This window comes from Gymnoscopelus braueri, assembly GCF_963280865.1.
Source record: "Gymnoscopelus braueri genome assembly, chromosome: 22".
Classification (NCBI taxonomy): domain Eukaryota; kingdom Metazoa; phylum Chordata; class Actinopteri; order Myctophiformes; family Myctophidae; genus Gymnoscopelus; species Gymnoscopelus braueri.
In genome coordinates this window covers 36,052,091-36,079,232 of record NC_137624.1, presented here as the reverse complement: position 1 = coordinate 36,079,232, position 27,142 = coordinate 36,052,091, and the positions used below count along the sequence as shown (strand labels likewise).

General features: G+C 41.2%; 1 protein-coding gene across 3 annotated transcripts in view; it reads right to left on the bottom strand.

The window, feature by feature from the left end:
• Positions 1 to 27,142, bottom strand: part of lamc3 (laminin, gamma 3) — a gene marked incomplete at its 3' end in the record, with an annotated part of 219,918 nt that overhangs the window by 49,622 nt on the left and 143,154 nt on the right. The gene's annotated exons all lie outside the window — the stretch shown is intronic.

Below are 27,142 nucleotides of genomic sequence, written 5' to 3'. Positions count from 1 at the left end.
TTTCAAGATTTTTCAAAAATAGCAGATCTACAGTACGAGCTCATAGCGCGGCACTGAGTGCCGCGCTATGAGCTTGTAGATCTGCTATTTTTGAATAGCCAAAGCTAAGTGGTTGAAACGATTGTGACGCTATGTTAACTAATTTCGCTGGGGACCCCCTAGTACTCCACCAAGGACCACTGGTGGTCCCCGGACCACTGGTTGAAAACCACTGGTTTAGTGGGTTCCACTTGCTCCTTAAAGAGGTGGTGCCATGGTTTTGCACTTTTTCTGTTTTTCATGTGTCTATGAGGTTGATAGAACTTCATTAAGCCCCCTGGTGGTGTTTTTATGGTGTTTTATGTCTTCTCTGACTATTTTGAGTTTCTACCTGGAGGCTGAAACCTTGAGGGTCAAACGTGCCAATAGAAAAACAGCCCTTTAGTGGCATAGTAAAAATGTACCCTCCCCCTCATTATCATAACACAGCAGGTGTGGGCATGAGGAGGAGGAGGGACTAGGACAGGTGGGTGCGGTGCTAAGGTGGTGGAGGAGGTGCTAAGGTGAGAACCAGGTATACTTAATGAACTGGAGGCGTGTCCACATAAAAACAATTTTAACACTTTCTGTACACTTTTTTGAAAAAATCTTCCTCCTAGTATAAGCATAATACCTGATGATTATGTTTTAGGGGGGGGAAAAAAATCACTGAAAATCACGGCACCCCGTCTTTAAGTAAGGGCATTTCGGTAGTTGGTTAGTGGGCGTGTTAGAGCGGTGCCAGTCTAAATGAGAGACGTGTTCCTTCCTCAGCACACTATATCTTTCAACAAGAGTCTGTACGTTTACTGTGATACCGTGATGCATACTGGTTGTTCTAAACATGCTAAATACACGTGTTAAGTGCTAGTGATGTGATGCTTTGTAGCCTACATGTTTTCAATTCAGTCATTTTGACATACCAAACGGTATATTGTTTACAACAAGCTAGCTGCTAATTCTGTTGTAGACGTCCTGAGGGCTTGGGGGTGTTACACCAAAAAAAAGTGACTGACCAGAGACTTGTGCGTGTATTCTTACCAGGTACAGCACATATTGTTTTGTTTTATTTCATTGTATTGCATTGTGTTGTTATGTTTATTGATTGTTAGAATAGGCCAGTCTAAATGAGATTTTGCCCAAGACGTGCTGAGGCTTGGGGTGTGTTACACCAAAAGAAGTGACTGACCCAGAGACTCGTGTATGCATTCTTACCAGAATAAACTGTCAACAAATAGAGAAGTGGTCAGGAACTTCATTAATCCACAGCACAACGCAGATCAAACGTTACATGTAGACGCTTGACGATAGCCTAGCATGGCCAGACTAATATCACTGTGTAGATATTAGTCTGGAATCTCTTTATGGAACGAGCATTTCCAAGGGGCGGATTGAAAAAAATGGCTCTGGTGATAAACCTGACCCATATTCGCATACTGGGCCCTGACTGGTCCCTCACAACTTCGGAGGGAGATAAATCCAATCTCAACTGAGAGGGGCCAGACATAATCTGCAGAGGGCAAATAATTTGTTTCAATGGCAGATTCGTCTGGAACCAGGTTAGCTCGACGAAACCAGATGCACCACGGTGGATCTGAGCCCACAACCTCTGAGGCTTTACCGTTTTTTTTAACACAGAAATGTTACAGCATAAGCAGTATTACCTTCTTGTTTTGCTCATGGGACAACCTCCTCCACTGGTCATTAAAACAACCCACACTGGACTTGACCCACTCCTCATACATTGGTAAAACAGTAGAACAGGTTGACAGTTTCACATATTATCTTGTAATAAAGCGATAGCCAGCACTCCGAAGTCCTTCTGGTACTTTTAATTCATATGCACGGACATGCTCGGCGTCAAGCCTTCCTCAGCGTATATATGATAGATACGCTGAGGAAGGCTCGACGCCGAAACGCGTCCGTGTACAGTGTTTGTCCGTGCATATGAATTAAAAGTACCAGAAGGACTTCGGAGTGCTGGCTATTGCTTCATTACTGTGAATCTTCGTGAGCCGTGCACCCGCAAACTGCACCACCATGCATATACAGACTGAGAGTGGTCCTTTTTATTTTCTTCACATAATTATCTTGGACTCACGTTGGACAATAGACTCAGGTTTGATCAACACATTACATCTATCCATACAGAATCAGAATCAGAATCAGGTTTTCGGCAAAGACTTCATGTAATCCGGAAGTTAAGATCATTAACAGCGGTTCCGGTAGGAGACACAAAGAGTCTCCTTCGTGTCTCCTACCGGAACCTCTGTTTACCTGTCCGTTGGTCATCAAATTATTCGCGACAAAAACAAATAAATATCCATGAATTCAAGTCTCCATGGAGTGACAAGAAAAAAAAGTATTATTTGGGTGAACTATCCCTTTAAAAAAAACTGCCTCGCCGATAGGATGGTTTTCTGTGTACAGTGGGGAGTCTGGGGACCAGTGTTGATTTCGTCGACTAAAACTATGACGAAAAATTTTCGTTCATTTCCTGCCTCCTGTCCTTTGGAGAGACGTTGAATGGAAGTGGCTGAATTGCTACTATTAGATTGCTGTACAGTAATTGAATAGCGCCCCCTCCCTCCCTCCCTCCCTCCCTCCCTGTCTGCACCCACCCTACAGTATATACTCACTTCTTACTGCACAAAGTACCTATTACTGTTTTTGAATAACAGAATGTGAAGGGGAGCCTATTTGCACTTGTTTCTGGCTCAGGCTTCCCCTCGAGGAGAGTTGAATTGCTGCACTTGAATGGTGCAACCCCTCCCTCCCCCCCCCCCCCCTCCCCGCCCCCCCAACAACATTCTTTACTCGACTGTAAGAACTGAATACCCTTCATACAAAGTCTGTTATTGTTTCCATGCATAATAACCGTGGCAGAGCATCATGGTTTATTATGGATACTGGCATCATCAAACGGTACATAATAAGTACCGCACATCACAAAAACACATTCAACACAGGTGCTGGACCCCCCCCACACACACACACATAAAGAAGACAAAGATAATAAAACATAAAAAGAAGCTACGCTGTAAGCTCCCTTAAGTGCAATTTCTCGGCACATCCAACGGTAGCGGCGTTTCCAGCTGATGCTCTTCAACTGAATTTAACCCATTCAATCCGGGAACGGATCATCTGTGTCATGTTAGATTTTAGCTATAGCCATCATTTTATACTTTTGGCCATTCAAAAATAGCAGATATACAAGCTTGGCAGGCACTGAGTGCCGCGCTATGAGCTTGTAGTTTTGCTATTTTTAGAAAAAATCTTCATTTATGTACCTGCATCTTGGGGCTTAGGAATTAAAGCAGGCACTTAGTTGAAAAGTAGGTGTTCATTGAATCCAATTTATTCAATTTGAACGTGGCTTCCGCTTGCATGTCAATGACGGAGCCCTGTCCTCCACAAAAACAAAAACAATGTTCTATACAGGAACATTGAATATATATGTATATATACATCTTTTCAAGCGAATATATCTTTAACTCAAATCTTTGCTTCGGGGGGAGGAGGGGGGGGTCTCTGGAGTCCGTGACCAAATACATATCATTTTGGGAGATCCTTGACATGAAAAGTTTGAGCACCACTGATATATAGTAACATACGTTTAAAAAACAAAATGTTTGCTTAAAAATAATTATATATATATATATTCAAAGATTTGCACACATTTTCACGATTTTTCAAAAAATAGCAGATCTACAAACTCGGTGCCGCGCTATGAGCTTGTAGATCTGCTATTTTTGAATAGCCCAAAAAATCTTAAATGACAGAGATGCGTTCCCGGTCTTAATGGGTTAATAAATGGATCACACCTGTATCCTCTTCCCCACCTCCTCGGGGTCTGTCAGCTTTGCGGTGTAGAGACGCTAGTGTTGCTAGGAGACATGACAAAACCACCGTCACCTCTTCTTCACACCTCTAGCAAACTTTTCTTTTTTAGAACGACAATCGTCAGTCGTCTATGATGTTGACATTGGTTTCTCAACCTTTTCTGTATCAGGGCCATAGAGTAAAAAGAAATCCTTTGAAAATAGCAGATCTATAAGCTCACAATGTGTGGCATTGCGGCACGCTTTGAGCTTGTAGATCGGCAATTTTCAAATAGCCAAAGTGTATATATAGGGCTGAAGTGGTTAAAGGGGTACTGTAGTTCACCCATTGTTTTTTCTTTTCTATCAATTAAACACCACATGAAGTCTTGAATTCATGGAGATTTCTTAGTTTTTGTCGCATTCCTGAGCCAATATTTTGATGACCGGTTCATCGGTCAATAAGAGGCTCTTCCGGAGTCTCCGCTGGTCATCAAAGTATTGGCAAAAGGAAATGCGCCCAAAAAAAGGGCCCAATTCAAGGCTTCATGGGGTGTGTAATTGATAGAAAATAAGTCATTGTTTGGGTGAACTACTCCTTTAATGTATGTTTCGTAATAACAATCTAAATCTACAAAGTAACTAGTAACTAAAATCTTCAAAGACTTGGGTAGAAGTAAAAATATTTGCCTCTGAGATGTAGTGGAGTAGAAGTAAAAGTATTGCAAATTGAAAATACTCCAGTATAGTAAAAGTACCTCAAAATTGTACTTAAGTACAGTACTAAAGTAAATGTACTTAGTTACTTTCCACCACTGTCAACATGAATATACCTTCCAGGCATAATATACTGCGGCAGCCCCAGTGAAATCAACAGCGAGTGAATGTTTCTCTGGGGCTAATGTGTGACTCAGTTGGTTGCTAATTCAAATTCAACATTTCTGTTAAGAGTTTGTGCTCTGTGAGGTACTAAAGTACCATGTGATGCCTGTGGATAACGTTGTGTAAGACTCTTTTGTATTTGTTCAAGGTCTAGAGGACCAGAGAGAGAACATCACATTATTTCGCTAAGCTCAAATGACACTGAAACTGTTTGGATATTTCAGCCATGAATCCACGCATTTACAGTACATTGACAAAGCATTGCCAGAGGTAAAATAAAAGTGCGGTGGGACCGTGCCCTTACAAGTAAAGGTCTGGAATAAAATATTTACTTGAGTTAAAGTACAAAAGTATTGGCATCAAAATATACTTAAAAGTACCAAAAGTAAAAGCACTCAATATGCCGAATGTCCCGTTTCACAAAATCACAAATCTTTTGAAAATAGCAGGTCTACAAGCTCACAACGCGTCGCCATGCGACGCGTTGTGAACTTGAAGATCGGCTATTTTTAATTAGCCAAAGTTTAAATAGGGCTGAAGTGGTTTGTTTGTTTGTTTCGTAATAATAAACACAATCTACAAAGTAACTAGTAACTAAAGTTTTCAAATAATTGTAGTGGAGTAATACTCCAGTAAAGCAAAAATACCTCCAAATTGTACTTCTAAGTACAGTACTTGAGTAAATGTAATTAGTTACTTTCCACCACTGGTCGCATTGCCGAAAATAGCCGATCTACAAGCTCACGAGGTGTCGCCACGCTACGACGCGTCGCTAGCTTGTACGGCGGCTATTATTTCCGGCCGCACCACACGTCATAAGGCGAAGTACTAATCTGGTCTTAACAAGTTCTTGAGGCATAACAAATCACTTGAAGACTAGTTTACAGAACACTCATTAAAATGTCTCATAATTTTCTCATAGCCTGCGGTGTTATCCAGGGAGACACTCTCTAAGCTGTTCATTATTAACCCTTAAAGACCGGGAACGCATCTGTGTAACCACTTTAACCATTATTTTATACTTTGGCTATTCAAAAATAGCAGATCTTCAAGCTCATTGCGCGGCACTGAGTGCACGCAATGAGCTTGTAGATCTGCTATTTTAGAAAAATCGAACATTCGAACATTTTCAACTCAAATCTTTGCTTCTGGGGCTGGAACAACATATTTTGAGATGGGGGTCCTTGGCCAAACACACATCATTTTGGGGGTCCTTGACATGAAAAGGTTTGAGAAGAAGCAACATCATTTTTTTCAAAAAACTGTTGGGATTTAGAAGATATTTGTAGAATCCCCAGAAGCAAAACTTTGAGTTAAAAATGTTCACTTGTTCACAAAAATATATATATTAAAAGATTTGCACACATTTTCATGATTTAAAAAAAAAAGCAGATCTACAAGCTCATAGCGCGGCACTCGGTGCCACGCTATGAGCTTGTATATCTGCATGTTTGAATAGCCAAAGTATAAGATAATGGCTAAAGTGGTTAAAATGTAAAATGACAAATGCGTTCCCGGTCTTAATGGGTTAAACCAATTAGTTCACACACGAGTGTCTGAATATTAAAAAAAAAAGAATCTCGCCTCTAGTTACGGGGTCACGAAAACTACAGTCTTCTCCCGCTAGATAAAGCGCTGTTAAAACTTCAAGACACGCAAGTCAAGCGAGAGAGCACGAGATAGAAATAACGAACGCCCAGGATATGAAAATTATCGCATAACTATTAGAGGGGGGGTGAAATAATTATGCTGTGGTCTAATGAAGTGTGTAGCGCACTGGATAAAAATCGTTATGGGTTCTTTTAGCGAAGTCGAGGTGACTAATACACGACTTCCAAAGCATGTAATACCAGTCATTTGAGCGGAGTACTTAGTAATAATGATTGTTCCCTAGCATAAAGCAGAGTCTTTCTTAACCCAGCAAGACCGGGAAAGATTTTTAGATTAGAGAAAAATAGCAGATATACAAGCTCGTACTGCTATTTTTTTTTAAACGTGAAAATATGTGCAAATCTTTGAATATATATATATTTTTTTTAAAGCGAATATTTTTAACTCAAATCTTTGCTTCTGGGGATTCTACAAAATGTCTTCTAAATCCTAACAGTTTTCTGAAACACTTATAACATCAGTTGTTCTCAAACTTTTTCATGTCAAGGGCCCCCAAAATGACATGCATTTGGCTGTGGACCCCCATCTCAAAATATGTTGTTCCAGGGACCCCCCAGAAGCAAAGATTTGAGTAAATCATTTTTGCTTAAAAAAAATAATATATCCAAAGATTTGCACATTATTTTAACATGATTTCTAACATGATCTACAAGCTACAAGCTATACGCTAAAATAGCAGATCTACAAGCTCATAGCGCGGCACTCGGTGCCGCGCTATGAGCTTGTATTATCTGCTATTTTTGAATAGCCCCAAGTATAAAATAATGGTGGTTAACATCTAAAGTGACACAGATGCGATCCCCGGTCTTAAAGGGTTAAATTTCACACCAGGCATTACAATGACACTGATGGTGCGTGGTGTCGTTCCCCAATGAGCCGTAGTAAATGTAATGGTAGCAGAGAATGTGCTGACTTTACTGGCTGTGAAGATGACTGCACATGATATGGGAGGCGAGTGCCACTGAGGGACCCTCTGCTACAGCTATAGACACCGTTCGTTGCCACATTCCATCCATCCGCCCGCTCCTCTGAAAAGCTTTTAACTGCAACGCATCAGAAACTCAAACCGGGTTTTGATGTACTGTATATGTGTCAGGTTCGGCCGCTCACAAGACGCCATTCATCATGGTAATCGTAATAATCATCATCGCGTCGTAATGACTCTGAGACACAACTCGTTTGATCAACCCCGACGACGCAACTTGAGTGTTAGCGCTCTGCCACTGTCACCGTGCACATGTTTATGTTTATGTTTATTAAAGGATCCCCCCATTAGAGACACATGAATGAGCCTCTAGTCTCCCCGGCGTCCTGAACAAAGCAAATGCAATACAAATGTACAACAAAAAAATACTAATTAAATAAATAAAAAACTACAAAATAAAAATAAAAATGAATACAAAAAGACAAATTATTATAAAATCAAATCCAACAGTCCAGTCAAATTAAACAAAATACACATAACAGTGCACATACACGCTTGATATCTGCTGCTAAGGGATTTCTCCGAACTTTGCTTACGAGACTACGGGACAATATATACATGATGTGATGTAAAGACATGCACCGGATTTAGCGAGGGTGCTCAATTTCATCCCTATAAACCCCGACATAAAACAATATACACAGGCAGCAACACACATAATATAGCAGTGGCTCAGGAGGTAAGAGCGGCTGCAGTTCGATCCCTGGCTCCCCCAGAGTTAGTGCCGAAGTGTCCTTTATGAGCAAGACGCTGAAACCCTAAATTGCTACGGATGAGCAGGTTGGTGCCTTGCATGGTTTTCCTCCGCCATCGGTGTGTGAATGGGTGAATGTAATGCACAATAATCATTGTAAAGCGCCTTGGACAAATATAAATGCACCATTTACCATTTACAAGAAAGCACAGTAACTTTGTTTATATTTTGATGTTATTGTCCTGTTATCTGACTTTTTCCCTTTGTTTCTTTCGACTATTCTTATGACTATATCTGTCTGTTGTCCCTCATCTTCTGTTATCACAGTACAAAAGCATTATTCAACCTGTTCTGTTGTGTTGAACTTGTTCCCCATGTTTTTTGTTCACTATATTGTCCATGCCTAACAGAAACAAACGAATTGCTTCCAAGATCATCGGACGTCCCCACACCCACACTTTCTGATATGAACAATAAGGCAATCACAGACACACGCTTGTAGCTCTTACAATAACAAATGACACCGATCAACCCCTGTATCGCTACCTCGAACTCATGCCATTTGGGTGAAGACACAGAACCTTGAAGTGGGAAAGGGTTCGTTTTAGCAGGAGTTTTGTCCCCTCAGCCATTGCAGCATTAACCCATTAAGACCGGGACACATCTGTGGGTCATTTTCAGATTTCTTTGGCTATTCAAAAATAGCAGATCTACAAGCTCATAGCGCGGCACCGAGTGCCGCGCTATGAGCTTGTAGATCTGCTATTTTTGAAAAATCGTGAACATTTGTGCAAATCTTTGAGTAATATATATTTTTAAAGCAAACATTTGTAAGTCAAATCTTTGCTTCTAGGGGTCCCTGGAACAACATATTCTGAGATGGGGTCCGCGGCCCAATACATAATTTTGGGTGGTCCTTGACATGAAAAAAGTTTGAGGACCACTGATTATACCAACATAAGTTTTTTCAAAAAACTGTTAGGATTTAGATGACATTTGTAGAATCCCCCAGAAGCAAAGATTAGAGTTACAAATGTTCGCTATTCAAAAGATTTTTCAAAAATAGCAGATCTACAAGCTCATAGCGCGTGCTATTTTGTTGTTTCTTTTGAACAGACTGTGAAGACAAATATCCCTTTGGGGGACAATAAAGATTATCATTATAATGTCTTGTTACTGCAAATCGTGGGGAGCTTTGTACAGAAAATAATTTCACCCACTCGTTTTACACACCGTAAACCTTGTGATGTGACAATAAGCTTGCAAGTTGAAGGAGAAGCTGAAGTTGATCACAGCGGCAGTGCAGTAAAATAATTGGGATTCTACTCAAGCTCCCGGTTGAATGAGACGGCGTGTTAAATTCCACAACGCTTTGAATAAAATCTACACGCCCTCTCGAATCTAATCTGCCTCAGGCCTGATTTAGACCTGGTTGCGCCTCGAATATAGCCGACCTACAAGCTCACGACCCGTCGCATCCGCGGTGCGTCGTAAGCTTGTAGGTCGGCTATTTTCGGCACGTCTCGCCGTCGTACGACGGACCATAAATTAGGCTTGCAGCCTCCCTCCTCTGGCCTGCATCACAGATATCTCCTTCACATAGTGGTGGAAAGTAACTAGGTACATTTACTTAAGTACTGTACTTAAGTAACATTTTGAGGTATTTGCACTTGAGTATTTCAAATTTTCAGTCCTTTTACTTCTACTCCACTACATCTCAGAGGCAAATATTGTACTCTTACTCCATAAAAATAATTTGGAAACTTTAGTTACTACAATAGTAGATTTTGATTATTATTACAAAACATACATTAACCACTTCAGCCCTATATGTACATTTCGGCCATTTGAAAATAGCCGATCTACAAGCTCTTTTGGTACTTTTGGTACTTTAAGTACATTTTCATGCCATTACTTTTGTACTTTTACTCAAGTACATTTTGAATTCCGGACTTTTACTTGTAAGGGCGTCCACGCATTTGCATTAACAAAGCATTGGCAGATTCCGCCCCATATAATAAAAGTGCGGCGGGACCGCACCTTAACGGAGTATTTCTATATTGCAGTATTGATACTTTTACTTAAGTATCCACTGTCTCTCTTCACACCTCCGACACTGAGGCACTCACCACCACACACACACACACACGTGTGTTCTCTGACTGCACAGCCGTGTTTTCATATGGGAAACATCATGTATAGCCTGGATACTCAGAGCAGGAGTCCTTCATCTCATACATGTTGTACTGTAGCTCCACATGTACTCTGCTGCCCTCCCTCATGTCTCTCACACCACCTTTACTCCACCTCCTCACCTCCCCTTGCTCCCCTGCACTTTGCTCCTCACTGTAGCTCTCTACCCAGATACAAGGAGTAAGGCAGTGCTTCACAGCCCCGCCCCCACCCCCACCCCCTTGTTGTCTTACATTTGACAAAAGTTCCCCCGACAAGTGCTTCCATGCATGTACATGTGTTTTTCCAGACATGTTAACCACTTAAAGGGTTAGTTCACCCCAAAAAAAATCTTTTTCTATCGATTAGTCACCCCATGGAGACTTTGGAGATACTGAATTCATGGATATTCTTTTTTTTTTTGTCGCATTCCTAAGCCAACTCGTTTTTACTCGTTTTTAAAATCCATCACTTGATTGCCAAGATCGAGTTAACTCGTTTTTAAGAAGAAAAAAAAAGGAAAAAAAAAAGAAAAAGAAAAATATATATATTTTCTAATTTGACCCAAAGACCAAGGAGATATGATTAGTCGAAGATCTAGACTCCTATCCACTTCCTTGTTAACTTAAAACTTAAAAAATTTGTATCTCAGCTCCTGAGTACTTTTTTTTTTTTTCAATGAAAAATCTCTGGCAATAAACTGCAAAAAATCTGAAATAACTCTCGCAATCTTTGCTCTCTTTGTGTCTTCACATATTTCGTCCTCCACCCTGTGCTCACTGCTCACCTCCAACAAATGACTATAAATGGATAACTATCACAGACTGGCTATAAAATGGAAGAAGTGCATGTGCACCAGATGACATTTAGAGGTGGAAACATTTAATAAAAAAAATCTAGTATGAAATGGAGTTTTTTAGTGCTTTGTTTTTGTTTATGAGAAGATCAGAGCATACTGGGGGGGCGGGGCAGATGTAGAAGAGACAAAAAAAACTTTTTCTATTCCGTTCCCATGTGAACGGTAAATAAATAACCATCACAAGCCCAAAATGTGCGTTTTCCAAAGATCACACCACATCAATCTCCATGTTCTTGGGAGATCTGTCTGCAATGAATGGATGTATAGTGTGGTTTCTTAACCCATTCAATCCCGGAACTCAAATCTTTGCTTCTGGGGGGATTCTACAAATGTCTTCTAAATACTAACAGTTTTTTGAATAAACTTATGTTGCTATAATCAGTGGTTTTCAAACTTTTTCATGTCAAGGACCCCCAAAATGAAATGTATTTGGCCGAGGACCCCCCATCTCAAAATATGTTGTTCCAGGGACCCACCAGAAGCAAAGATTTTTGTTAAAAATGTTCACTTGAAAACATATATATTCAAAGATTTTCCATAGAAGTTTCAGGATTTTTCAAAATAACAGATCTACAAGCTCATAGTGCCGCGCTATGAGCTTGGATATCTGCTATTTTTGAACAGCCAAAGTATAACATAATGGTTGAAGCGGTTACACTAGATGCGTTCCCCGGTTTTAATGGGTTAACAATGTAAGAACTAAGGAAACACATGCGCAACACATGCGTGACGAGTGTATTTATCAAACGAGAAGTGGGAAACGATGTGGATCTCGGGATCCACATAAGAAAACGGCGTGACTCCAATGTGGATCATGTGACGCACGACAACACATTTGGGCAAGGTGTCAGCGTGATCACCTAGAGCCCCCTCAAGGACCACTGGTGGTCCCCGGACCATTGGTTGAGAACCACTTGTATAAAACATATCATATATCTAGAGAGCCTACAGTATATATAGAAAGCCTCCTATCTCCATATTTTTTTTTTTTCATAAATGAACGCCCAACCTGATCATACTACAGCGTCACACAAAAGCAAAAGCGGCGCGCTTTGAGCTTGTAGATCTGCTACTTTTGCCATTTCTGAATTAGAATCCTGAAAAGTAACAGTTTTGGACATTTGGAGATTTCCACCCGTCAAGAGACGATAACGTGAAGGTGCTTCTATCTATGGTCTACTGGCAGCGTCTACAAAGTCTGCCGCTGATCGGTCAGAGGGTTTACGAGATTATAGCTTCGGCACAAAGCTATGAGCTTGTATATCTGCTATTTTTTGAATAGCCAAAGAAATCTCAAAATGACACACAGATGTGTCCTGGTCTTAACACATTCCACGCCAGAGTCTAATATCATAATGTACTCACCAGTGCCAGCGATTTTTTTTTATTATTTTTTTTCTCACACACACACCCCCACACACACACACCCCCCCCCCCCCCCCCCCCCCACACACACACACACACACACACACACACACACACACACACACACACACACACACACACACACACACACACACACACACACACACACACACACACACACACACACACACACACACACACACACACACACACACACACACACACACACACACACACACACACACACAAGTGCTTCGGAAGATTTAGCCGCAGGCCGACACATAGACGGACAGACCCTCTTACTGACAGTTAGCTGACAATAAAGAATTATATTCTATACATTCTTTATTTTCTTCCGAATGGTTTGAATCCCCCAGCCCACTAGAAACACCATAAAAAGCTTTAGGGCAGAGAATACATCTATTTACTAATGCATACAAGCAGTCAGAGTGGGTGGGAAAGAGGGATGAGAAGAAGGGGGGGGAAAGAGAGGAGAGAGAGAGAGAGAGAGAGAGAGAGAGAGAGAGAGAGAGAGAGAGAGAGAGAGAGAGAGAGAGAGAGAGAGAGAGAGAGAGAGAGGGAGATGGTTGCATGCTGGGGTGTTGCAGTAGAACACGTTCTTCTCTCTTGCAGAGCTCCATCTGCTGCAGGCCTGTTTGATGTTAATGCTGCTGCACTCTTTAATTTAACACAGATGTGCTGCCAGAGCACCCGCCGCTGCACATGTGTGAGGCTGGCTCACACAGTGGCGTAAGGTAACTAAGTAAATTTACTCAAGTACTGTACTTAAGTACAATGTTGAGGTATATTTTACACTAAAGTAAAGTGGAGTATTTCCAATTTTTTGTCCTTTTACTTTTACTCCACTACATCTCAGAGGCAAATATTGTACTTTTACTCCACTACAATTATTTGAAAACTTTAGTTACTAGTTACTTTGCAGATATAAATCATTACATTATAAAACATACATTAACCACTTTAGGCCTATTTTATACCTAGGCTATTTGAAAATAGCCGATCAACAAGCGATGCGACGCGTTGAGCTTGTAGATCTGCTATTTTCAAACATTTTAGTACTTTTACTTTTGGTATTTTTAAGTATATTTTGATGCCAATACTTTTGTACTTTTATTCAAGTAACATTTTGAACACAGGCCTTTTAGTTGTAACAGAGTATTTTTATATTGTGGTATTGCTACTTTTACTTAAGTAAAATATCTGAGTACTTCTTCCACCACTGCACTTAAACACCGCAGACTGAGACTCTGAGAGTGTACGAATGGACCCGCAAGGGTCCATTTGGTTCCATTCGTACCCTCTCAGAGTAAAAAGACCCGTAACTACTCAAGCACCCCTATGGGTCCGCGGACCACGGACAGAGTTACGGACCCCGTACGTGGGTCCATTTGGATCCTGACCACCAAATAATTTAGCTGGGGACCCACAGTAGCCCCCCTCAAGGACACCCTGGGGGTCCCCGGCCCCCCACGTTAAGAACCAACTGCTGCAGAGTGATGTTGCTCTAGATAGAATGAAGGGAAAATACCGTACAGGAACATAACGTAAAACGGGGGGGCAAAGAATAAGAATCAATACGTTTGAAAGGAAAGGAGAGACCGAAGAGTTAACAGACACTGATAGAAGTACAGTTTGAGGCATGAGCTCGGCTCTAGGCTCTCCTTAGGCTGGCAGAGGGAGTGTAGCGCCCAGGATTACTTTTGACAATTGGCACTGGGTGAAAAAAATGGGTTACAAAATCGTGGGATAAAAAACATTATACAAACAAAAAAAAGAAGTACAGTTTAGAGAAAAGTCACATACATGTACGCGTCCCATTTGGTTCCATTTGTACCTTCTCAGAGTTAAACGAACACTGAGATGTGTTGACGTAAAGGAGGAGGGGGGGGGTTCCCTTCTCTCTGACCCCTCACCCTAGCCCACCCCCCACCCTCCACCCTTTCCACAAAACAAACAGCGTGTGATCCAGCTGACTCAGGCAACGAGGTTTTCACATTATGCGACTAGAACGCTGCCACTGTGATCTCGTTTCTGAGTCGCGTGGAGAACGGTTTGACAGCTTAATTGTTTCGGTCCCCAAATTTATGTCACCGAGGCTCAGCCGTGGCAGCAGTGTAGCTGGTGGTTTAAGTTCTAAACAGCGACACACGCCACATCAAGGGGTCTTTAGTTGATCTTTAATAACCCTTTTTATCATCCAGTCAGCGTGGCTGGCATACTTGTTTTCGAATAATCTGCTTATACTCGACATCAATCCCAGGAACCTGCGAAATGTCACTTAGTGGATATCATGCCGTGCTAAATAAATATGGATTTGTGTACGCGTTAAATGTGGCTGAGTGAGGCCCTGATCTTCTGAGTAAGGCTATAAACTCTAACCGTAAAAATATACCAGCTGTCTCCAATGTTGTGCCTAATTTGCTAATACGTGACAGGCAGACAAGATTGTGCGATTTTGGCACGACTACGGCGTGCTGTGCAGCGGTTCGATTGTGCCCTGCAACACCGTGGAAGGATAGGATAAGGATAATTCCTTTTAACAGGTCGTTCATGAAAGTCCTTGCGGTCTTGTTTCCAATGAGAACCTGTGAGCAATTGGGGTTAAGAGTCTTGCTCAGGGACAAATTTCATATCATCGGCACATATGCTGGGATAGCCTGGAATCGAACCTGGGGCAACCAGGGCCTCTGGTTCCCTAGGCGGGCTCACTAACCACTCAGCTATGGCCGCCCCTAAGAGAAGAGAATGAGCGACGATATATATCTGTGTGCTACAATCTGTCTATCAGTATGTCTAATGTATCTATATCTCTGTGTGCTACAATCTGTCTATCAGTATGTCTAATGTATCTATATCTCTGTGTGCTACAATATGTCTATCAGTATGTCTAATGTATCTATATCTCTGTGTGCTACAATCTGTCTATCAGTATGTCTAATGTATCTATATCTCTGTGTGCTACAATATGTCTATCAGTATGTCTAATGTATCTATATCTCTGTGTGCTACAATCTGTCTATCAGTATGTCTAATGTATCTATATCTCTGTGTGCTACAATCTGTCTATCAGTATGTCTAATGTATCTATATCTCTGTGTGCTACAATATGTCTATCAGTATGTCTAATGTGGAAGAAGATAAAAAGCAGTCCCTAAGCATGGCTATATATTATGTCAGATATTTCAGGGCTTTCATATACTGCCCTCCAAAGCCAAAGTGTAAAGAATTTAACAGATAAAAAAGCTAAGCTTTAAAGTGTTTCAACGGGCCAGCCACATGGTTTATCGGTATACAGTATAAGTCATATTGCACTAATTGTACATCAGTTCATGAGGTAACTGTTTATCATTCAAAATCATGCAGGCTGACTCGACCTTTTGATATAAATAAATGAGTCAATTTGTCCAAAAAATGCAATTACTTCACTCTGGCTTTGTATGGCAGGATAGTTTGGCTATTTCTTAACTTCTGAAAGGGGTCAAATAAGTATTATTTATGATAGTAAGATTACTAACCACATGAGCCCTACAAGCTTACAACGTGTCGCATTGTGATGCTTTGTGGCTATTTCCGTCAAAGAGATTTGGTGTAGAGGGGAAAATGGAAAATACATAACGGATTTAGACCTAGTATTAGGGGTATATCAGTCCCTGTGACATACTGTACTACTAGTGTCATGTCCAAGGGGTGTACTTGTACATCATCAGAAACAGCTAGGACATGGCTCCTGATCTATGGGCCACATGAGCCAACTAAGTAGAGGCCAATAGGGTTTAAGTGGTTAATTGGAGCTATTAAGGAGCAGGACCACCCCTTAATCATGCTACTTCCGTTTCCCCATAAATACAGCGTTAACACACTCCCTTCTCCTTGGTTCTTGTTCATTCTGCCCGCTCCCCTTTCTGTTCTGTGAGGGGGGGGGGGGGGGTAGGGGGGCTGCTCCGGTGGTCTGTCGCTGTGCAAAACTCCCCCACATTGTATTCAGCCAGTTGTTCTCAAACCTTTTTAATTTCATGGACCCCCATACAGTATATAAGTCCCACACTTCAACTTATCCACAGCAGAAAAGTGTCTGCTTCTCCTTCAATTCGTTATCTAGTAAATACCAAGTGAGCCTTGCTGAAGCGCAGCTTCTCTTAAAGGGAACGGTAATAGACACTCTGATTGCTTTAATTAATGCACTGTAACTTCCTAAACACACCCACCGACTGATTCAGAGCCTTAAACACCACCCAGTAGCACCCTTCGCTCACGTTTGCGCTCAAATAATCGGTTGCCTAACTGGTATACTTGACGTGGATACAGCCACAACGCCATGTGAGCCTCGCTTTCCCATGCCATGCCCCTGCATCGCCAAAATAATAATTATGTTTATTGTCCCTGAAGGGATATTTGTCTTCAAAAGTCTGTTTAAAAACAACACATACTGGTACCCATATAGCACAAAACACCAAGACAATACATGAGGTTCCGCACAGAAAACCATCCTATCGACGGGACAGTTTGTTTAATGCCGCAATGGCCGAGGGGACAAAACTCCTGCTAAAACCAACCTTTTCCCACTTCGAGGTTCTGTGTCTTCGCCCAGATGGCATGAGGTCGAAGCAGCGATACAGGATACGATCGGTGTCATTTGTTATTGTAAAGTGCTAAGGCATAGAATGGCCTTATTGTTCATATCAGAAAGTGTGGGTGTGGGAAGTCCGATGATCTTGGAAGCAATACGGGTAGTACTGAAAAGTTTGTTTCTGTTAGGCATGCATGGACAATATAAAATAGGACCCTCAGTCTCAGTGGCGTCAGTTCAGCAAAAGCTAAGATATGGCAAGGTTAGGGTCGCCATCTCCCAGAGATTAAAATAAGGGACACCTATCCTGGGTGCGCGGCAGAATTTGTTTTTGGGGGTCAAACCCCCCATAGTCCCCGAAATGCATAGAAAACTATGCATTATACCTATAACACAATACAAGCCAAGGTATGGCACCTGCCACACCTTGCCATACCCGATTGACGCCCCTACTCAGTCTCATGCAAAGGCAGCATAATATGGGAGTGATAGAACAGAGTAGAACAGTGATTTTTAAACTTTATTAATTTCAAAGACCCCAATCACTCTGAGTCTGTGTGCAAATACGGGTCCATTTGGTTCCATTTACACACTCTCAGAGTTACAGACCTGTACGGGTCCATTTGGAATCCTCTCAAGGAACCCTCAGGGTCCGTAGGACCGCACTGTGAGGGCCACTGCATTCAGCAAACAGACGAGCAACAGTAATCAAGTCTCACACACGTTTAACTACTATATGAATAAAAATAAATGGTGCATTTATATAGCGCCTTTATCCAAAGTGCTTTACGACGTGCATTACATTCCGCGCACACCGACGGTGGAGGAAACCATGCAAGGCACCAACCTGCTCACTGGGAGCAGTAAGGGGTTCAGTGTCTTGCTCAAGGACACCTCGACACATAGCCAGGAGCCGGGGATCGAACCGGGAATGGAAAAAAATGATAGATAGAGAGAGATTTTTTATTTTTTGTAGACATTTTGTCTTTAACTATTTAAAAGTTTTATCCTATAATGACATGCTCAAAACAGGGACACCATGTTGAACGGTTTGGTGAATTTGTTTCATTTCATTCATTTCCGTTCTCACAGTAAATCTGTTAAAACATATTGATTGATGGTGCGGTCGTCGCCAGAGAAGTGAAATTATTAAACACATGGAACGAAGCAGGAACGAGGATGTTCACATGACTATGTGTCGCCATGCAGCTAAATCTTGCTGGACTGATCAGCGACAAATGTAGGCTTTTATTTTATTTATTTAAAACACTTAAACTTAAATTTTATAATAGAAGTCAGTGGGGCTCGGGTGTGTGCGTGTGTGTGCGTGTGTGCATGTGTGTATGCGTGTGTGTCTGCGTCTGTGTGTGTGTGCCAAAGCTAATCTCGCAAACCGCATGACCGATCAGCGCCAGACTTTGTATGCACGCTGCCAGTAGACCATAGAAGCAACTTCACATTATCGTCTCTGTCGGTTGGAAACCTCATATGCCCAAAACTGTTACTTTTCATGATTCAAATTCAGAAATAGCAAAAGTAGCAGATCGACAAGCTCAAAGTGCGTCACTTCGCGCCACATTTCGAGCTTGTTGGATCTTAAAGGTTTCATGACATGAGGATTTACAAAACATTAAAAGTCTTTATCATGGTCCTTCAAACGTGTATTAAAAGGTTTTAACTGAAACATCCACTCCAGTGAGCCATGGCAGGTTTTTTTCTCTCTGTGTTCTGAGGCCTTTTCAGCTGCAATGAAAAAAAAAAAAACGATTTGCCTGCGGGTGTCGCTGTTGAGGGATTTTGCCTGTCAATCATCGCCTCTGCTCCGCCCCCGCCCAAAGGAGAAGGATAGGGGAGGGGAGGGGAGGGGCAGGGAAGAGAGGGGGCGGGATTAATGGACTGTGACATCAAAGTCCACGGGCCAATTACAGCACTTTTCTGAGTGTAATTATTCAGAAAACCCCAGACCACTGAATGTTCAAAGTTTAGTTTTTCGGGTGTAATTGAGGTCAGAAAACCAAAACAACCCAGATAAATAAAAACATTTCATGAAACCTTTAAACACCATATTAAACACATGGAACGAAGCAGGAAACGAGGACGTTCACATTCCGCAGTGCAATGAGGAATGTGTCCTCCACACGGACTGAAGAATAACTGTAGTAATGAATAAAAAAAATACCTCTAGGTAAGGACTATAGAACAAATTATAGCCCCCCTGCAAAAAACTCACCATGTTTTTTCATACCCTTGATCTACCGTGCGTTTTGTAACAAATAGATTTGGCCCTAAACTATATTATTACATGCACGTTTCTGCCCGTTTTTGGTTAATTTCTTTGTCGTTTCAAAACTTAAGCGGCCTTGAAAGAAAAGCAGTGAACTAGGTCTCTCCCTCCTGTTCCTGTGTGTACCTTCCATCCCTGCCCTGGAGAGAGGGACGGACCATCCATCATCACAAACCCGCTGTCTCTACAGGCATACACAGGATATAATCCTCCTGTATGGGAGTTTGTTAAAGGTAGGTTAAGTGATATTTTTTGGTTAAAACAAAAAGCTTTATGTTAAAAGGTTAAAGCTCTATATTCTGATAGTAATCATTGCTATAGAGTGTTTGTTCAGTCACATGGGTCTCCCTGTCTCTCCAGCTCTTTATTAAACAGAAAATACATTTTCAGGTAGGTGACATAAATTTCAGCCAATCAGGAGAGAGTACCCATTTATCAGCTGTACAGTGTTCCAGTTCCACTTTTGTCTGCTCATTTATTTGTGTCATCACTTCCAATTTCACTTGTTTAATCTGTATCCTGACTGAGTTCTCTATCCTGATTGGATACAATTGGTATCCCGACATGAAAATGCATTTTCTGTTTAATAAAGAGCTGGAGAGACATGGAGACTCCTGTTACTGAAATAACACTATATATAGCGTTATTAAACACAATTTTAGCCAAAGAAAATCACTTACCATACCTTTAATACAATATAACTATAGTGCATCTGCAGTGGCTGGAGGTGGTCTCTCCCTATACTCTTACATAGAGCAGTGGTCCTCAAACCTTTTTATTTAAAGGACCTCAATTTTGATATGTGATGATATTTGTGTTGTTAAAATGTTTCGAAAAAAATATTCAACATTTTCCCCTTTTTATTTCAAGATTTGTTTGAAAATAGCAGATCTATAAGCTCACAACGCATCGCATCGCGACGCGTTGTGAGCTTGTAGATCGGCTATTTTCAAATAGCCAATTCATTCAGGTTTTAAAGTGCTCATGTGGCCTAGTCGCTTCTTTTGGGCTTTTTTTTTTTCTTTTTCTTTTTTTTTTCATAGACCTGGTTGCTTATTTTCTCAAAATCTGGCAACACTAGTGTCAGGTATAGGACACCTACTGACGCCCAAGTAGTGTAGTGCCTGAAGCTCATAAGTGCAATACATCCTATGGTGCAAGTTGTGGTATTCCGTCTTGCATGAGTGGTAGACATTTTAGTCTCAACTAAATCTGATTCTCTTGACAGAATTCAGTTAATGGTTTTGGCTGTCGTCCACTTTCTATTTGCATTTACAGAACATCTAATAGCATTGTAAAGCTTATAAACAGCTACAAATAAACCTTTGTTGTTAGTTAGCTGACTGTAAACATCTGGAGGCTATGTACTGTACGTTACAGTAGACCTGAAAAAAGACCCATATAGAATAAATGAGAACTTTATGTTATTTGTTTGCTTGTTCCTGAAACTTTGACATTTTGTGCGACGCCAAATGTAATTAATTCTCAGCAGTTCTGCATGGATAAATGTCAACACCCACTGCATGCATATATATATATATATATATATATATATATATATATATATATATATATATATATATATATATATATATATATATATATATATATATATATATATATACATACTGCGTATACAGCAGTGGTGGAAAAAGTACTCAAATATCTTACTTAAGTAAAAGTATCAATACTGCAATGTAGAAGTACTCTGTTACAGGTAAAAGTCTGGTGTTCAAAATCAACTTGAGTAAAACTACTGAAATGTTTCAAAATAGCAGATCTGCAAGCTCACAACGCGTCGCGATGCGACGCGTTGTGAGATTGTAGATCGGCTATTTTCAAATAGCCTAGGTATACAACAAGACTAAAGTGGTTAATGTATGTTTTATAATGTAAAAATATATATCTGCAAAGTAACTAACTAAAGTTTTAAAATTATTGTAGTGGAGTAAAAGTACAATATTTGCCTCTGAGATGTAGTGGAGTAGAAGTAAAAGTATAGACAATTGGAAATACTCCAGTAAAGTAAAAGTACCTCAAAATTGTACCTAAGTACAGTACTTGAGTAAATTTACTCAGTTACTTTACACCACTGGCTAAATGTCAACACCCAATGCAGTCCAGCGTATACAGTAAGGAAACTAAAGCATTTGTTTTTCTGGTCTTGGTGAGAACGAGAACGAAAGGGACTCCTGCAGTGAAACACACTTGATGTCGGCCTAATAAAGGCCATACCACCCAGAGTACCTGTCACTTGGCATCAATTTAGAGTACATCTGAGGACATGACCAGTGTTGCCAGATTTTGCAGGAGAAATAAGCGTCCAGCTCTATGAAAACAAGCCCAAAAGAAGTGAATAGGCTACATGAGCGCATCCACCCACGCACGCACGCACGCACGCACGCACGCACGCACAGCTATTTGAAAATAGCAGATCTACAAGCTCACAACGTGTCGCATTGCCACGCGTTGTGGGCTTGTAGATCTGCTATTTAAAATAAATATATATTTAAAGAAATGTGGAATCTTTTTGAAACATTTCAGCAACCACAAATCTTGTACAGGGGTCACTGGCACTAAATATTTTCAGATGGGGGTCCGCGAATTCATAGTAATGTGGGGGTCCTTGACATGAAAATGCTTGAGAACCACTGGATTAAACAACATTTAGGAAACAAGCCCAAACAAGCCAAAAGAAAAACACAACCTGCAATTACCAATAATCTACAAGCGACTTTGCAGAAAAAAACAAGCCCAAAGTCGCTTATAATAAGCAGACCAGGCAACACTGGACATGACCAGCAGAAGAAAAAGGATACGGCTTGTTAGAATATTCATTTGCATTGCTATAGCTTCAAAGAGAAGATGTTGAGAGTTCTCTGCCCGCCCCCTCAAAAAAGGAGCCAAAAAAGGATGCTTCCAGGACATACTTTTCCCAAATGCCCGCTTAAATGCCATCTTCCGCTTTGTAAGGTCATTAGTTAGAAAAATCTATGGGAGGAAGTGGAGGCAGACTGATAAGGAGTCAAGCTGGCTCTGGCGCAAAGGCTTACTCAGCGCTCTAATCTCTCTGGTGGGGCCATATTTGTCGCAGGCTAAAGCCCTGAGACACCCCGCTTGGATCAGTGTGAGGGGATATGAAGACCGCATCAGAGGAAAAAAGGGGAGTGAAAGAGGAGAAGAGAGGATGACAGGGATCTGTAGTGAGTCGGAATAAAGCCATTCAATCCGGGAAAGCATCTGTATGCGGAGCCCCGGAGTAGCCATTGACAGAAAAAATAAAATAACTTGTGCCCTCGAATTACTATCCCGTTCCCTCGAATGAGTATCTCGTTCCCTCAAATTACTATCTCGTTCCCTCGAATTACTATATTGTTCCCTCAAAGTACTATCTCGTTCCCTCGAAGTACTATCTCGTTCCCGCAAATTACTATCTCGTTCCCGCAAATTACTATCTTGTTCCCTAAAATTAATACCTCGTTCGCACGTTTTGGTTAATTTGTGCGCTCGAATTAACCAAAGCTTGTAGATCTGGTAGTTTAGCTATGTTTTCATTTGAATCAAAATGCATTGCAATTGCGACGTGTTGTGGACTTGTAGATAGGCTATTTTTCAACGACCAACAAAGTATAAATCAGGCCTTTAAATTGATCTAAACATATAAATACAACAGTATCTTAAATCTGTACAGTCTCTCTCTCTCTCCCTCTCTCTCCATCTCTGTCTCTCTAAGAGGCTTGATCAGCATGTCTTGCTGGTCAGATTGTCAGAGAGGTCTATGCTTTGAGAAGGCTTGAGCCTGTCTCTTCTTGACGGAATTAGCTTTGGAAGCGGGAAAAAACTGAAGCTGCAAGCATTTCGGTACACTGCCAAAATAAAACAACACGCTACGTTACCAGACAGATCAAACGGAGGGTGCATCTCTTGTGTCTAAAACCTTCTGTGAACTCAAATAAAATATTCCGCCACACTGCTTGACCTCCAGAAAAAACACCGAAATAGGACAGGCGTTGCGTCCTAAGATGCTCCAACGGAAAGAAAACAAGCCGCACAAACAAGAAATGTGAGGCTAGCTAGCACCTCACTTTGACATTTTCCATTTATGTCCAAAACCTGTGTTCCAATGGATGGATCCAATGCTGTTATTATTTAGTCACAAGCTCTTAGCTTAGTTAATACTTTTCATTGGTTCAATAGGTTCCCAGAGACACACTTTCACTATCAAAATATTTAAAACATTTGTGAACATAGCCAATGTACAAGCTCAGATCGTCTACTTTCGCTACTTTAATGCAACACCCTTGTACGCCGAAAGAAGGGCATTTATTTCCAAAATAAAGAAATAAATAGAAACACACACACAGATACGAGATACGAGGTTTCTGCTGGCCAGCGCTGACGATATGCAATTAGTTTAGACGTTAATGCAAGGTGACTGAGGGATAATTGTTTAGACAGAGATGATGTGGTGTGTCCTCCTTGAGGGGGGCGGGGGGGGGGGGGGGTATAATGTAAGAGCAGAATGGGTGCATCATGTATGTCATTTATTCAGGTGATTAATGAGAGCTCCTCTATATGGTTGAGTCTTGCTGAGAAAATTAAGTGTGTCCATTTATGTATCTATATATTAGAACAGGCTGCATGCTCTGCTCTCTCCTTACTTTGCCACCCTCCCTTGAGTTCATAAATTATGTCCCCTGCCCAATTTTATGGATGGCATGTATCCAATTAACACACACACGCAACTGAATGAGTGTGTGTGTGTGTGTGTGTGTGTGTGTGTGTGTGTGCTGTGCGCGCAAACATACAATGACACTGGCAAATTAAACTACCCCTACATTTATACAAACATACACACACACACACACACACACACACACACACACACACACACACACACACACACACACACACACACACACACACACACACACACACACACACACACACACACACACACACACACACACACACACACACACACACACACACACACACACACGGATGCAAACAGGCACACACACGCGCAAGAATGAAGGCGCACACACACACGCACGCACACAGGCCAGCACGCACGCACACAGGCCAGCACGCACACACACACAAATGCACGGACGCACGCAGGCACACACAAACAAGAATGAAGGCACACATGCACGCAGGCAAGCATGCACACACGCACACACACACACACACACAAATGCACGGACGCACACAGGCACACACAAACAAGAATGAAGGCACACACATGCACGCAGGCAAGCACACCCACGCACACACAAACAAGAATGAAGGCACACACATGCACGCAGGCAAGCACACCCACGCACACATACACACAAATGCACGGACGCACACAGGCACACACGCAAGAATGAAGGCAAACACATGCTAGCACGCACGCGTACACACGCACACACACATGCATGCGCGCATGCGCACGGACAAGGACTATGGCTCATGTGCATCTGAAGGACATATGCTTGACTTCATTAGCCCTGCAGCGCCAGGCGACGCGCTGCGGAAATCACAAATTACTCCTTCCTACCACAAATATTAACATTTGCAATCTGTTGTGTTGTGCTAGAGCAAATAGAAACGACACGACTCAGAGAGCGTTAATAAATCATGATTATGAAGCACCATCGGCCGCATGGCTGCAGCTTCCACCCACCACCACCACAACCAGTGGATACACCACCGCATGTCGCACAGAAACCTCCTATGTCTAAATTAAACCATAACTTTTCGGGACAATGGGGGGGAAAAAAAGAACCTGTGTTCCAATGGATCCAATGCAGTTATTCATTGGTTCAATATTTATAAAAGCATAGCTATTTTCACACACATTGACGGTGGGCATAGGCAACCAGGGGGGGCAAAGGAAATATTGGAACATATATTTGTATATATATATATATGCACATATATCGGAATTGGCCGCCTGCATATATGTCTCTACATATATGTACATATATATCCATATATGAAGACATAACATAAGCTATATATGAGACATATATACATATATATACATATATATATATATATATATATACATATATATATATATATATATATTATTTTTTTTATATAAAAAATATATATTTAAAAAAAAAAAATCTAGCCCCCAGGGGGGGGCAAGTGCCCCCCATGCCCCCCCTAAACATCGCCTATAACGGTGGGTGCTAGGCCAATTAAACTTCATATTAAGAGAGGTGGAGACAACGACAACGTTTTGATCCTCACAGGATCTTCATCAGGTCAGTATCATACTGACCTTAACATTTGCTAAATTTGAGCTAATTAGCTAAACATCTTTTTTTAAATCAGCTATTCTCGCTATACATTTGGGCGAGAATCTGAGGTCTTCCTCAGGTTGATGATGTACACACCATCACTTTTTCTCTTGTAGATGTACTGTTCCATCTGGAAGTCCATGTTGGTTCCTCCCAGACTTATAATACAAGCAATCGTGTTGATACATTGATAAATTATATCAATGACTTGACACAAATCTATAGCGCGAGCTTGTAGATCCGCTATTTTCGCTACTTTAGACATGACATGCGTAGGCTTAAAGGGATAGTTCATAGTTGGAGACTTGAATTCATGGATATACTGTATATAATATGTTTTTTTGTCGCATTCCTAAGCCAATAATTTGATGACCAGCGGACCGGTAGGCAGCAGTTCCGGTAGGAGACAAAAAGGACTCTTTGTGTCTCCTACCGCTGCCGGTCATCAAATTATATTAAAAATATCCACAAATTCAAGTCTCCATGGGGTGACTAATCAATAGAAAAATCTTTTTTTTTGTGTGTGAACTATCCCTTTAAGCTAAAGTAGGGCATTCATTTATGGAAAAAAAACTAAAAAAAAAAAAACACAAGTTGAAAAATGGAGATACAAGATTTCTGCCCGACAGCAACGATAATACTCCATATCCGTTGTGTTTTGTGGGCACGCCTCCATGATGATACAACTCGTTATAGGTAATTACACAGCAATTAAGACTGTGATAGGTAAACAGCAGGCTGGCCCGCCCTCCTGATGACTGATGATGAAAAGCAGCTCTTTAATCAACCTTCCTTGATAGTTACCTTGACCCTCACCTAGACTTTAATACAACCTAGGGCAATCAACTGAAAATAATATCAAAACCAAGATGGTGCAGCCTCTAACTTAAAGGGCAAGACACCTTTAGTAGAGGTCTGGGTTGTGTAGTTACCTTGCCATGATGTGACTCCAAAACTGGACAAAAAGAATTGCTCCATTGATTAGAAATTCATTCATTCATTAAAAATATGCTCCTCATTGACTCGCATTGTACAGTGAAACAGGCCTCAAAGTCACCTTTTTGCATGTAAACGAACGCAAACAAAGTTGATTCAGACAATATGGAACATGACCAAACCCACTACTGTTTGTTTTTTAAATAAAAAGGTTAACTTCCTGCTGATTTTACTATTTGAAGATCCGGATCCGCGGATCCAGTCCAGGTTTTCTTTTTAATAAAAATAGTAAAATCAACAGGAAGTTAACGTTTTGAATTAAAAAGAAAACAGTACTGGGTTTGGCGATGCTATATATTGTCTGAATCAACTTTGTTTGCATTCGTTTACATGCTAGAGTGACTTTGAGAGCTGTTTTACCATCAACAGGTCAATGAGGAGCATGTTTTGAATTATCTAATCAATGGAGCAATTATTTTTTATTTCTTTGGAGTTACATCATGGCAAGGCAACTACAAAACCCAAACCTCTACCAAAGTGGTCTTGCCCTTAAATCCATTAAAACCGG